Here is a 15,858-nt window from a genome sequence, read left to right on the forward strand (position 1 = left end):
AGAGACTGCAAATGGATTTCCAGAAGACAGAAAACCATCGAAACAAGTTTGAAAGAGTGCACTGGGCCCCAACGAGACGGCAAGATTTAATTGCAACCAAAGACTTGACATCGATCTCAAAAGACAGTAAATGAACTCCAGCTGTTTGCTTTAAACCTTTCCCCTTGATTCTTTCTCCTTTTCTGTCTCTATCTGCGTGTGTGCTTATTGTGTGTGCGTGCAAGCATGGTCGCATCACGTATTTTTAGTAGTTTTAACTGTATGAGAGTTTTAAAGTTAATAAACTTACACCTTTCTTCTTTAAATCTGAGAAAACCTGTCTGGTTGATTTCTTTGCCATTACAATTGGAGAGCAGTGAACAAGGATTCACTGAGGGGAAGCTAAAAACACGGTGTTTTAAAAGTTAAACCCTGCTAAGGTCAAACCAGGAAAAGGCTGAGAGGGAATCCCTAAATTCCTTTCTCACCTGGTCGTAACAACACAAAAACAAAATACTGTAAATGCTGGAAAATGAAATAAAAACGGAAAATGCTGGAAATACTCAGCAGGTCGACATCTGTGGAGAGTGAAACAGAGCTAATGGCCGGGATTTAATCCTGGGTGGACAGGACCAAAACGTCGGTGGCAAACCCGCTTCCGCCTCGCCTGGGAATCTGACCCATACATTGCGGGTCGTCGGGTTTCAACTGGTGTGAGGCGGGACTTCCACCCGCTTGTGGTAGGAAGGCCCGCAGACTAGAGCTGCCGGCCAATCAGCGGGCTGGCAGCTAACTGTCCCAGCAGCTGCGGTGGTAACTGCTGGGACCACAGCCCAGCTCGCAAAAGAAGATGTCGGGGAGCCCGGAACAAAGATAAGTTTGGGTTGCCTCCCCAGGGGTAATCGGTTGGGCCCCAGCTAGGCAAGGGTGGTCGATTGGGGCGATGGGGGCGTGTGGGTGCTGGGGGTGGTTGGGGCAGCGGGGAGGGCCCTCCATTGGGCACAGGGTGCCCAAACATGAGGGGCCCCCCCAGCTACTTAAGGGCCTTGATTGGCCTGGGGCAGGTGGGCCCTTTCTCGCCTCCGCCGTCCTGCATAAAGTGGCGGCGGAGGCAGGAAAGGCTTGGGAAAGGCCCCTGAAGCCTCCTGCTCCATTTTATGCCACCCACCCACCACCATCCCACTCTTCAGGGGGGCATAAAATTCAGCTCAATGTTTCAGATTGATGGTCTTTCATCAGAACTCATCAGATCAACGTTCTCTCATAAATGTAGTAACTTTCACCATTGAGATCTCAGGTTCTCGCTTACAACAGTCCACCAGTGTTAAGTTTGACACATTGGGTATTTGGATTGAAAGAGGTGTTATGCCAGCAGTTTTGAACTCGATTAAAGACATCATATAGACTTCTCTCCTATAGTTTATTGGTTATTTAACTGGGATGTTAACTCATCTGGTACATCACCAAAGAAGACACAGATGAGGCAAATGTTATACTTTTGGGTTATTTTACTCTTTTCCATCCAGTTATGTTTTGGTTTCAGACAAATCTTATAGACCTAACTACATATATCCTTGAGGGTGTTTCTTCTTGCCCTGATTTCTAGGTAAAATATCAAATTTTGCTCAAAATAACAAATAGAGATTTTGTTTGACAATTACTCAAGTTTTTGGTCCTATTCATGCCTTATTTGTCTTTGATAACAATAAACTAACACTCCACTGGACATTGCTTTGAACTTTAGCTGTCAAACATTTTTATCAAACAGTAATAGGACATCCAAAATGTCAAAGTAACAAAACATATTTTTACAGTATTTGTTAAACTGTGCAAACTCTTTTTTAGAGTGGAAAATAACAAATCATTCACAGCCCCATCCTAAAACTATGTTAAAATTATCTTTTGAACCTATCCACAATAATAACTAAAGTTTTATTTTAAACTTACTAAGTCCTATTCAGAAATTCCATTCAGGCAGATCTTCTTTAAAGTCTCTAGGTTCAGCTCAGTGATTTAAATAAAGACTGGCTGATCAATTCCTCAGAAACATTAACCAAAACTTCATGAATTAAAATAACTGTTAAATTCAAAGACATATCTGAACAAATCACACAGTATGTTCCGATTTGAATTGAGTGGCTTGGCTCTTTTGTCTGAAGTACTACTCAGGAACCAACTGATTAACACGACAAAGTATTGGGCTAAACTGGGACATAATTTCTATGAGTAATGTTGGTTTTTAATCCCTTATATACCATACGAACACAAGAACGCAAGAAATAGGATCAGGTGTAGGCTATTCGACTTCTTAAGCCTGTTCTACCATTCAATAAGATGATGTCTGAGCTGATTGTGTCCTCAATTCCACTTTCCTGCCTGCCCCCTATAATCTTTGACTCCCTTTTAGATCAAACTCTGTCTAATTCAGCCTTGAATATATTCAATGACCCAGCCTCCACTGCTCTCTGGGGTAGAGAATTTCAAAGATTACAGACCATCTGAGAGAAGGAATTCTTCCTCATTTCCATCTTAAATGGGAGATCCTTTATTCTGAAACTGTGCCCACTAGTTCTATATCCCCACACGAGGGGAAACATCCTCTCAGTATCTACCCTGTTAAGCCCCCTCAAAAATCTTATGTTTCAATAGGATCACCTCTCATTCTTCTAAGCGCCAATGAGTACAGGCCCAACCTGGTGCAGGGCGGCACAGTGGCGCAGTGGCTAGCACCGCAGCCTCACAGCTCCGGGTTCAATTCTGTAGCACCGCAGCCTCACAGCTCCGGGTTCAATTCTGGGTACTGCCTGTGTGGAGTTTGCAAGTTCTCCCTGTGTCTGCGTGGGTTTCCTCCGGGTGCTCCGGTTTCCTCCCACAGCCACAAGTCCTGCAGGTTGATAGGTAAATTGGCCATTATAAATTGCCCCTAGTATAGGTAGGTGGTAGGGGAATATAGGGACAGGTGAGGATGTGGTAGGAATATGGGATTAGTGTAGGATTAGTATAAATGGGTGGTTAATGGTCGGCACAGACTTGGTGGACCGAAGGGCCTGTTTCAGTGCTGTATCTCTAAATCAAATCTAAATCAAATCAAACCTCCTCATAAGACTTCCACTTCATCCCAGGAATCAACCGAGTGAACCTTCTCTGAACTGCCTCCAATGCAAGTATTCTTTGGGTCTCCTTATCTCGAGAGACAATAGATATGCGCCTGGAGGTGGTCAGTGGTTTGTGAAGCAGCGCCTGGAATGGCTATAAAGGCCAATTCTAGAGTGACAGGCTCTTCCACAGGTGCTGCAGAGAAATTTGTTTGTCGGGGCTGTTGCACAGTTGGCTCTCCCCTTGCGCCTCTGTCTTTTTTCCTGCCAACTACTAAGTCTCTTCAACTCGCCACATTTTAGCCCTGTCTTTATGGCTGCCCGCCAGCTCTGGCGAACGCTGGCAACTGACTCCCACGACTTGTGATCAATGTCACAGGATTTCATGTCGCGTTTGCAGACATCTTTAAAGCGAAGACAGGGACGGCCGATGGGTCTGATACCAGTGGCAAGCTCGCTGTACAATGTGTCTTTGGGGTTCCTGCCATCTTCCATGCAGCTCACATGGCCAAGCCATCTCAAGCGCCGCTGACTCAGTAGTGTGTATAAGCTGGGGATGTTGGCCGCCTCGAGGACTTCTGTGTTGGAGATACGGTCCTGCCACCTGATGCCAAGTATTCTCCAGAGGCAGCGAAGATGCAAGTATATCTCTCCTTAATTAAGGAGACAAAAACTGTATGCAGTGCTCTAGGTGTGATTTCACCAATGCCCTGTACAGCTGGAGCAAGACTTTTATATTCCATTCCCCTTGCAATAAAGGCCAACATTCCATTTGCCTTCCTAATTACTTGCTGTAGCAGTATGCTAACTTTTTGTGATTTATGTATGAGGACACCCAGATCCCTCTGTACCCCAGCATTCTGTCGTTCCTCTCCATTTAACTAACATTCTGCTTTCTATTCTTCCTACAAAAGTGGATAACCTCACATTTTCCACAATATTCTCCATCTGCCAAATTTTTGCCCACTCACTGAACCTATCTATATCCCTTTGCAGACTTTATGTGTCCGCCTCACAACTTGATTTCCCACTTATTTTTGTTTCATCAGCAAATTTGGCTGCAATACACTCGGTCCCTTCAATCCAAGTCATTGATATAGATTGTCAATAATTGAGGTCGCAGCACTGATCTCTGTGGTACCCCATTAATTACAGTTTGCCAAGCTGAAAATGACCCATTTATCCTGACTCTGTTTCCTGTTAGTTAGCCAATCATCTATCCATGCTAATATATTATCCCCAATACCATGAGCTTTTATGGCAATAACTTTTTTGTGACAACTTATCGAATGCCTTTTGGAAATCCAAATACACTACATCTACTGATTCCCCTTTGTCCACCCTGCTCATTACATTCTCAAAGAACTCTAACAAATTTGTCAAACATGATTTCCATTCAATAAATTCATGTTGACTTTGCTTGATTTAAAAAAGCATGAGAATATAATGTCCTGCTACTAATTTCTTAATAATCGATTTCAGCATTTTCCCAATGACAGATGTTAGGCTAACTAGCATATAGGGCTAAATTTCATCAGCTCACCGCTGTTCTCAGCGGCAAGCTTGAAAGAAGGTGCGGCGTACGCACGACATGTGTGCCACTAAGCCGCCACGATACTTCATGTGGCGGCTCATTTAAACGGAGGGGAGAACGCCCGCCCCTAATGATGTAGAGGGGGGTGACTGTTCCGTCCCCGGCAACGGCGTCCGCGCCACCGCACATACGCTGGTGCCATTTTTAAAGGGCTTCATGCCCTTACTGGCAATTTTAATTTTCAAGTTACATGGAGGGAAAATGTAAAGTTTTACCTTTCATAATAGATTGAAGCCCCTCGCCCACTCCCCAATGATCATTTAATGTCTTTTACACACAGAAAAACCTTTCTTCTCATCACCAACTTTGTCCCCCGAATTTTATTAACGTTGCCCTTCAACCCTTTCCCACTATCCCCTCAGCCAATAGAAGGAGTTTTGCCTGCTCCCCCACCTCCCACCCTGAAATTTTCACTCCTCACCCCTCCCCACCAGTGTTATGCCTTGGATCTCCAAACGGAGATCTGAAAGCATGGGACTTCCAGCTACCGGCCGGAATATCGGCGTGGGACGGCTGTTGTTACCAGGTACGTGTTTATTCATTTATTTTAATATCATTAACATATGTAGATTAAGGATCTGCCACCAAGCGATGGGGGCCTGCCCAGAGGCCTCGCTGCCACCGGTAAAATGCAGCGGAGCCTTCCTGGCATCGAGGCTATGGCAGGACTTTCCGCGCCCCCCCCACCACCCCCGCCCCCTGCACTGCCACGACCCTGACGTCGGAGGGCTGGTAAAATTTATCCCATAGTTTTCTGCTTTCTGTTTCCCTCCTTTCTTGAATAGAGGTGTTACATTTGCAGTTTTCCAATCCCCTGGGACCTTTCAGAAATCTGGGGATTTTTTCAAGATTACAACCAATACATCCACTATCTCTGCCGTCATTTCTTTGAAAACTCTAGGATGTAGGCCATTAGGTCCAGGGGACTTGTCAACCTTTAGTCCCATTAGTTTTCTTGTACCTTTTCTCTAGTCATAGTGATTACTTGAAGTTCCTGGCTCCCTTTTGCCCCTGATTTTCAACAATTATAGGGATGCTTTTTCTACTGTGAAGAAAGATACAAAATACTTGATCAAAGTTTCTCCCATTTCCTTATTTCCCAATATATTTCTCCAGTCTCATCTTCAAAAGGGATAAATGTTTACTTTAGCTACTATCTTCCTTTTTATATACTTATGGAAGCTCTTACTATCTGTTTTATATTTCCTTGCTAGTTCACTCTCATGTTCTAATTTCCCCTTTTTTTTAGTCATGCTTTGCTGGTTTCTAAATCTTTCCCAATATTCTGGCCTACGACTAATCTTCACAGCATTGTATGCCTTTTCTTTCAATTCAATATCATCCTTAACTTCCTCAGTTAGCCACCGATGGTTCATCCTTCTCATAGATTCTTTCCTTCTCAATATAATATATCTTTGTTGAGAGTTATGCCATTGCTTATTTACTGTCTTACCTTTTAACCTAGTTTCCCAGTCTACTTTAGCTAAATCTGTTTTTATACCTCTGAAATTGCCTTTTTAAAGCTTAAGAAACTAGTTTCAGGCCCATGTTTCTTACTCTCAAACTGAATGTGAACTTCTATCATATTATGATCACTCTACCCTAGAGGATCACTTACTATGAGATCGTTAATTAATCCTGTCTCATTATACGTTATGAGGTCGAAAATAGCCTGTTCCCTGGTTGGTTCCACAATGTATTCTTCTAAGAAACTGCCCCAAATATACTCTATGAACTCATCCTCAAGGCTACCTTTGCCAACTTGATTTGACCAATCTATATGAAGACTAAAATAGCCCATGTTTATTGCAGTACATTTCTTACAAGCCCCCATTATTTCTTTATTTATACTCTGTCCTACAGTATAGTTACTGTTAGGGGGCCTATAAACTACTCCCACCAGTGACTTCTTTCCCTTGCTATTTCTTATCTCCACCCAAACTAATTCTACATCTTGATCTTCTGAGTCATGATCATTTCTCACTACTTTAATGATAACATCCTTTAGTAACAGAGCTACCCTACCTCCTTTTATTTCTTCCTATCCTTCCAAAATGTCAAATACACTTGAATATTCAGTTCCCAGTTTTGGTCATCTTGCAACCGCATCTCTGTAATGGCTATCATATCATACCATTTTATTTCTATTCATGTCATCAATTCATACAAATGAGGCATGTATTCAGATAAAGAGCCTTTCATTCTGTCTTTTTGCCATTTTTCACTAATCTGACCCTATTTGCTGGTGCACTCTTATGTTTGTACACTCCATTTCTTCCTGTCACACTCTGGTTATCATTATCTATATTACTTCCCTGTACTATTGCCTTGTCCTTTCTCTTAAACTTTCTAAATTTCCCCTTGCCTGAGCCCTCCACCAACCATCTAGTTTAAAGCCCCCTTTGCAGTCGTATTTATTTAATTCACTTGTACACTGGTCCCAGTGCAGTTCAAGTGAAGCCCGTCACAATGGAACAGCTCCCTCTTTCCCCAGTGCTTGTGCCAGAATTGAATTCCCATGAATTAAAGCCCATTTTTCCCATACCATGTCATGCATTCAATTCTCTGATCTTATTTACCCTGTGGCAATTTACTTGTGGCTCAGGTAGTAATCCAGAGATTATTACCTTTGTGGTTCTGCTTTCTAATTTAGCCCCTAGCCACTCATACTCCCTTAGCAGAACCTCTTTCTTAGTCCTACCTATGTCATTGGTACCCACATGGACCACGACAACTGGATCCTTCCCCTCCTAATCCAAGTTCCTCTCCAATCCTGAGGAAATGTACTTAACCCTGGCAGGCAACACAGCCTTTGGGTCTCATGCTCCCGGCTGCAGAGAACAGTATTCATCCTGATAATTATGCTGTTCTCTGCTACTACTACAACATTCCTTTATACTCCCCCAACTTGAAAGGGCCCCTGTATCACAGTTCTGTGGTCAGTTTGCTCATCCTCCCTGCAGTACCTGCTCTCATGTGCGCAGGCTGTAAGAACCTTGTACCTATTGGACTAGTGCAAGGGCTGAGGCTCCTCCAGTGCTACTGTCTGGATCCCCTCACCTGCCTCACTGATAGTTACATCCTCCTGTCCCTGACCACCGACCAAATCTGTAGTACTCAACCTAATGGGCATGACTGCCTCCTGGAAATGTGCCCAGGTAATTTTCTCTCTCCCTGATACATCGCAGTGTCCGAAGCTCGGACTCCAGCTCCTCGAGCTGCAGACACTTACTGCAGATGTAATTGCTGTGGATCACATTGGTGTGAAGGACCTGGAGGTGCGTGTGCATCAATCTTTGAAGGTGGCAGGATATATTGAGAGAGTGGTTAGCAAAGCATATGAGATCCCAGGCTTCATAAATAGAGGCATTGAGTACAAAAGCAGAGAAGTTATGCTAAACCTTTATAAAGCTCTGATTAGGTCCAAATTAGAGTGTTGGGTCCAGTTCTGGTCACCACACTTGAGGAAAGATGTGAGGGTCCTTGAGAGGGTGCAGCGGAGATTTACCAGAATGGTTCCAGGGATGGGGGATTTCAGTTACAAGGTTAGGTTGGAAAAGCTAAGGTTGGACTCACTGGAGCAAAGGAGATTGAGGGGAGATTTGATAGAGGTGTACAAGATTATGAGAAGCTTAGGCAAGTTAGACAAGGAAAAACTGCTCCCATCAATTGATGGTACAAGGACTAGGGGACATAGTTTGAAGGTTTTGGGCAAGAAATGCAGAGGGAATGTGAGGAAGAACTTTTTTACGCAGTGACTGGCAATGACCTGGAACTCGCTGCCCACAAGGGTGGTGGAAGTGGAGACAATCAATGATTTTAAAAGGAATTTGGATCGGCACTTGAAGGAACTAAACTTGCAGGGATACAGGGATCAAGTGGGGGAGTGGGATTGACTGGATTGCTTCGCAGAGAGCTGGCATGGACTCGATGAGCTGAATGGCCGACTTCTATGCCATAAATGACTCTATGACTCTAACCAGTTAAACTGTAAATTTAATACAGTACTTGTGTCTCTTCAGCCCTAGTTTAAACTACTACCCTAATTTAGAGAAAGAAAAACCATAAAACCCACCAACCAATCACCTATCTGCTCACCTAATTAATGTCTCTAAATCTCAGCTCTCAGGTCTCACTTTCTCTTGCTCCCTCTCTCGGACTGCTCTTTGTTTTGGAAAAGACCAGAACAATGCCTCTTCCCTTTTTTGCGTCGAATTCCCGAGATAAGTAGTCTGTAGAAACTGCACTCTGTCAAGCTGGCTTCCATGCTCCTTATTCCATGTGTTAACAAAAACCTCCTCTAATTATATTAGCAAGAATTACAAAGACCTGAGTCAGTCTCTGCTGACCAGGTAACCAGATATAACTAGCCACCTAATAAACTCAGTGCAGCTATCGAGGGAGGGATTACTGACCGGAGGGGCTGGAGAACCCCAACAGAGCTGCCTACCTGGAAATCCAGCATCGCGCCATCGGTTCCGTATTTTTTCAGTGGCGGGAAAGCACAATGGGGGCATTCTCGCTGCGACGATTTTTAAATTGTTGAGATGCAGATTTAATTAATTAATTAATTTTCGTTAGCGCAGAGAAGGCCGAAGGACGGCCTGATTGAGGTACAAAATTATGGGGGGATAAATAGGAAGAAATTGTTTCCCTTCGCGGAGGGATCAATAAACAAGGGGGCATAGATTTAAGGTCAGGAGCAGGAGATTTAGAGGGGATTTGAGGATAAAAGATTTCACCCAGAGGGTGGTTTGAATCTGGAACGCACTGCCTGAAGGGGTGGTAGAGGCAGGAACCCTCACATCATTTAAGAGGTTTTTCGATGAGCACTTGAAACGCCATAGCATACAAGGCTACGGGCCAAGTGCTTGAAAATGGGATTAGAATATATAGGTGCTTGATGGGCAGCACAGACACGATGGGCTGAAGGGCCTGTTTCTATGCCGTATAACTCTATAATTAAAAACAATTTTATGTACAAAGGCCGATTCTAAAGCCGAGCAGTAACCAAATGAGGTGAAAGTATCTGCGCTGGTGGTTGGTGCAAGAGAGTCATGGGATGGTTTATCCTCTGATTCTTCTTCCTACTCAGAGGTGGACGGCCCTCAGTTGGTGCAGGCCCCTGCAAGTGGCTACCTGCATGAGAGAACACAAACCGAAGGGCCTGTTCCTGTGCTGTAATTTTCTTTGTTCTTTGTTCTTTGTTCAAACATATGGGGCTTAGGCTGTGCAGTTCTCCTGATGCCCACTAAGCATTATGTGGGCCTCCAACATTGATGCACATCCAACGGCAGACAATTCTTACTGTCTTGTGCAGGGACTCCAATCTCTCCGTCGCCTACTGATTGGCCAGCCGAGATGCCCACGAGCTCCAAGGCCTCTTGCTCAGTGGAGGTAAGCAGTCATAAGTCTGGAATTCCTCCGTCTGTCTGGGACATCTCTCTCCTATAATGGGCCCTCTTGTCCTGCAAAAGGAAGGATGGAGACAATTGAGAATGACACACAGATCAACATGACAGTTCAATTCATTTCAGCCCCTCAACCCCTACTGGGGAATCTGATGTCTCTGATGCCGATACTCGCTGTCATGGGAGTTAAGTGGGGGTGAGCTATGAAGGAAGTTGGCCTGTGGCCGAGAGACAGCCATGCAGAGACATAACCGTAGCCACTCAGCCGCAGTACTGCCACCCTCCCCATGTCGTGTATCCTCCCATGTAGTCACATGCAGCTCACAAGGCAGCTCACCACGACCTTCTCAAGAGCAATTCGGGATGAGCAATAAATGCTGGCATAGCCAGTGACGCCCACATCCCATGAATGAATTAAAAATAAATGCAATCCTCAAGGAAGCGACTGGCATGGAGCACTCACCAGGACCAAACGCAGGAGGTCGTTGACTCTCTTCCTGCATTGGACCCCTGTTGTGTTGGGTGACCCCATGGTTGCTGACATCCTCTGCAATCTCCACCCAGGCTTGCTTGGTCAGACGGGAGGACCTCATCTTGTCATTGTGGGGTAAGAGAACCTCCCACTTTTCCCTTGCCGCCTGGAGAAGAATCTGCAGGGAGGCATCACTGAACCATGGACTTGTGACTTTGTTCTGCCATCGTCTTCTGCCTTCCTTGCGGAGTGGGGGGATACAGGTGTGATGAAAACCACATCTAGCAAAAATGGCACATATTAATTTTGTCCTATGGAACATTTTGAACTGTTACTGGATTTGAAATAACTTGTTTAAAGAGACCACAGCAGTCGCTAAAAACATGGCTGCACATTTGCATTCTACAAGACAATTGAATCAGAGAGACATTGGAACTGCTCCCTGACTCAATTAACCAGATGGATTTTGATCAAGAGACATTGAAAGTGTGAAAGGCCATCATTGCAACCCCCCCACCACCTCCCCCACCACCACTGACAGTGTCTGACAAGCTTGGGGGCAAATCCACAAATCTCACTGGGCAGGTTGTTCCAAATAAGGAGCTAGTCACATGATGAATCTGCTGGCCAACTTGGAGTTTTTTGAATTGGGCCACACAGAAAGAGGACAGACTACAAGTGAACTCTCTCTCTCTCCCTCTCTCTCATGCAAAATTCCAGGGACCTACAGAAGTAACTCCAGCCTTAAGAGAAAAGACTCCTGCATCTTTCTGATACCAGCTAAGCAAGTGAAAGTATGCACTAGGTCCCAAGCGAGAACTGCAAGACTTAACTGCCATCAAAGGCTCCACATCAAATCCCAGAACGAGTAACTGAATTCCATATTACCAAACTTCTCCTCTTTAATTCTTTCACCTCCTTTGTCTCTATTTGCGTATGTGTCTATCGCGTATGCATGCTAGCATGGTCGCATTGCGTAATTTTAGTAGTTTTAACTGAATTAGAGTTATAAGATTAATAAACTTACACCTTTCTTATTTAAATTTAAGAAAACCTCTCTAGTTGATTTCTTTGCCATTACAATTAGAAGGGAGTGAACAAGGATTCACTGAGGGAAAGCTAAAAACACGGTGTTTTAAAAACTAAACCCTGTTACGGACAAACCTGGAAGAAGCTGCGAGAGGGAGCCCTAGACCCCTATCTCTCCTGGTCGTTACACAGGACACAGTAGGACAGAGTTGTTTGCTGCACCATTTCCAGGACAGTCGTGAATGCAGGGCTGGCAGGCCTTTAAATATGGTGCCAGCACCTGCTCTGGAGTCATCTGAAGCCAAAATCAACAAATTGCTTCCCTCCCCACCACATGATTGGCGGGGATGCGCACCTTCAATATGCAGAATGGGTGCCTGTCGTGTAATTGCAGTGTGGCAGATGGCCACATGACAGACGGAAGCGTGCCATTCAGCCCTAACTGTGCAGCTGCCCCTAGCAGGCAGTTTGCTTACCACTTAATGACACTGTGAAAGAAAGAAGTTAAGGTTAAAATTAGGTTTAATGCTAAATGCAAACCTTGACTTGATTTTCGAAAGAGATTAACCCTTAAAACACTTAGAATTCCCTCACTCACCAAATTCCTGAGATAAGTACTCTGTCGAAGCTGTACTCCATCAAACTGCTGGCAAGATGGCTCCTGGGCTGTAAGCTCCCAAGGAAGCTCCTTTGCTGTGCAACTCTATCCATGGCCATCTGCTCCCATTCTTAGTGCTTTCTCCTCCAATCTACCCTCTTAGACTGCTTAAATTCCCCTGGCTCTTTAATCAATACATTTTAGCCCTAACTACAAGTTAACAGCTAGTTTAATGTTACCTGGGCCCACTGCCCTCTCCCAGCCATACCTGCTCTTTGTTTTCTTCATTGAGCACTGAATTTTGCTCCAATTGACATTCAGATTTCTGGACGCCGAGGCTACACTTCTCTGCTGGACAAAATTGTAAAGTACAGCTGGTGATACTCTGATCTTCTATCCTGTTGTCTACATCGTGCAGAGTGTCCGCGGCCACGGTGTGCAGTAAGTTCAGTGCAGAGAGGAAGGGGCAGCGGAACCCTGGGGAAATAAGACCTAGTACAGAGGGGAGGTATTGAGAAAAAGGTGCCCCCGAACACGTAAAAAGCCACGACCCGGCCCCAGTTGACTCCACCGCAGAACGGCTCCTCGGCCACAACTTCAAAGCGCCCGTGGGAGATGTGCGGCTCATAGCGCATCTGCAGCACAATGTCGGCGAATTCCTGCTGGTACTGGCGCCCGAGGCTGCCGCCCACCTCCTGGAGGACGTGGATGAGCTTTCCCGGCGTCGATGGTGGGAACTGATGAAATGTTTTATTACCTGCACCCCCTTCCCCCCACCCCCGCTTCCCCTTTCCAGATCCCCCCTCCCAGCTCACTCACCCTCGCACCCCCTTCCCAGCTCTCCCCTTGCACCATCTTCCCCTCACACCCCCTTCCCCTGCACCCCCTCCCCTACCCCCCTGCAGCCCCCTTCCCAGTTCCCCCTTGCACTCCCTTCCCTCCACCCTTCCCCCTCGCACCCCCTCCTCCCACCAGCATCCACCTATCCCTGAGTAGGGGCCCTAACAACCCCACTGCCTTGTGGGTGTCTTGGGAGAGTCCAAGGCTAAGGGAGTAAACCCTAACAGAAAATCCAGAGCGGAACCCCATAGGCGGTCATGTATCACCCTTGGCATGTTTCCGGCGGTTCCTGCAGCCATACCAGTGCCAGACGTCGTGCTCTGCACTCCTTTGGACCCCACCAGGAAGGCCGAAAGAGGGGTTTTGAACCTTGGGCAACTCACAACCTCCATACATCCGCCCAGGCATGCGCCATGGAGAGGTCACTCCATAGTCGCCTCACAGCGACCGAACCAACACGGAAGGCAGCAGTTACGGGTTATAAGTCCAGCTCAATTGGCGTAGAGATTGGGCGCCACGGGTTGCCTTTGTCGGCGGGAGAGGTCATCGCATCTCACTGGACAGCTACCGCCCGCCTCAAGCCGGGTAGCCCCCGGTCAATAAGTTTCTGTCCCGCCACAGTCCACCTGCTTCAATGGGTGCTTGGAGCTCAGGGCCATTGCCCGAAAAGTGGACTGCAACAACGCACCAAACAGCATGACAAAAAAAAGGAAAGAAGGTACCAGCCCTTCGTTTTGCAAGTTGGAACGTCAGAACTATGTGTCCTGGCCTGTCGGAAGACCTTACACAAATCAACGATTCTCGAAAGACCTCCGTCATTAACAACGAGCTCAGAAAACTCAATGTGGACATTGCAGCACTTCAGGAGACACGCCTCCCTGCGAGCGGATCTCTAAGAGAGCAAGACTACACCTTCCTCTGGCAGGGTAGGGATCCTGAAGAACCAAGACAGCATGGAGTGGGCTTCGCCATCAGAAACTCTTTGCTCAGCATGATAGAGCCACCTTCAAATGGCTCAGAACGCTTACTGTCCTCCATCCGACTGCTCACCACCTCTGCTCCAGTACACCTATTTAGCATCTATGCTCCAACACTCTGCACCCCACCTGAAGATAAAGACCAGTTCTATGAGGAACACCACAATATCATTAGTAGCATCCCCAATACCGAACATCTGTTCCTGCTGGGGGACTTTAACACCAGGGTTGGGGCTGACCATGACCCATGGCCCTCCTGCCTTGGGCGCTATGGCATTGGAAGGATGAATGGGAATGGACAGAGACTGCTTGAGTTGTGTACCTATCATAACCTCTGCATCACCAGCTCGCTCTTTCACACTAAACCCTGTCACCAGGTTTCTAGGAGGCATCCAAGATCACGTCGTTGGCACCAGCTGGACCTCATCGTCACAAGGCGAGCCTCCTTAAACAGCGTTCAAATCACACGCAGCTTCCACAGTGCGGACTGCGACACTGACCACTCCCTGGTGTGCAGCAAGGTTAGACTCAAACCAAAGAAGCTGCATCACTCCAAGCAGAAGAGCCACCCGCGCATCAACACGAGCAGAATTTCTTATCCACAGCTGTTATATAAGTTTCTAAATTCATTTGAAAAAGCCCTTCAAAACACTCCCACAGGGGATGCAGAGACCAAGTGGGCCCACATCAGAGACTCCATCTATGACTCAGCTATGACCACCTATGGCAAACATGTGAAGCAGAATGCAAACTGGTTTCAATCTCACTTTGAAGAGCTGGAAACTGTCATAGCCGCTAATCGCATTGCACTGTTGAACTACAAGAAAGCCCCCAGCGAGTTAACATCCGTAGCACTTAAAGCAGCCAGAAGCACTGCACAAAGAACAGCCAGGAGCTGCGCTAATGACTACTGGCAACACCTATGCAGCCATATTCAGCTGACCTCAGACAACGGAAACATCAGAGGAATGTATGATGGCATTAAGAGAGCTTTTGGGCCAACCATCAAGAAGATCGCCCCCCTCAAATCTAAATCAGGGGACACAATCACTGACCAATGCAAGCAAATGGACCGCTGGGTGGAGCACTACCTAGAACTGTACTCCAGGGAAAATGTTGTCACTGAGACCGCCCTCAATGCAGCCCAGTCTCTGCCAGTCATGGATGAGCTGGACGTACAGCCAACAAAATTGGAGCTCAGTGATGCCATTGATCTTCTAGCCAGCGGAAAAGCCGGAGAAGGACGGCCTTACCCCTGAAATAATCAAGAGTGCTGAGCCTGCTATACTCTCAGCACTCTACGAACTGCTTTCCCTGTGCTGGGACGAGGGAGCAATACCACAGGACATGCACGATGCCAATATCATCACCCTCTGTAAGAACAAAGGTGACCGCTGTGACTGCAACAACTACCGTGGAATCTCCCTGCTCAGCATAGTGGGGAAAGTCTTCGCTTGAGTCGCTTTAAACAGGCTCCAGAAGCTGGCCGAGCGTGTCTACCCTGAGACACAGTGTGGCTTTCGAGCAGAGAGATCGACCATTGACATGCTGTTCTCCCTTCACCAGTACCTTGCTCTACGGCAGCAAGGCCTGGACAACGTATGTCAGCCAAGAGCGACGTCTCAATTCATTCCATCTTCGCTGCCTCCGAAGAATCCTTGGCATCAGGTGGCAGGATCGTATCTCCAACACAAAAGTCCTCGAGGTGGCCAACATCTCCAGCTTATACACACTACTGAGCCAGCGGCGCTTGAGATGACTTGGCCATGTGAGCCGCATGGAAGATGGCAGGATCCCCAAAGACACATAGTACAGCGAGCTCGCCACTGGTAGCAGACCCACCGGCCGTCCATGTCTCCGCTT

This window comes from Heterodontus francisci, chromosome 1 (genome assembly GCF_036365525.1).
Source record: "Heterodontus francisci isolate sHetFra1 chromosome 1, sHetFra1.hap1, whole genome shotgun sequence".
NCBI classification, from domain to species: domain Eukaryota; kingdom Metazoa; phylum Chordata; class Chondrichthyes; order Heterodontiformes; family Heterodontidae; genus Heterodontus; species Heterodontus francisci.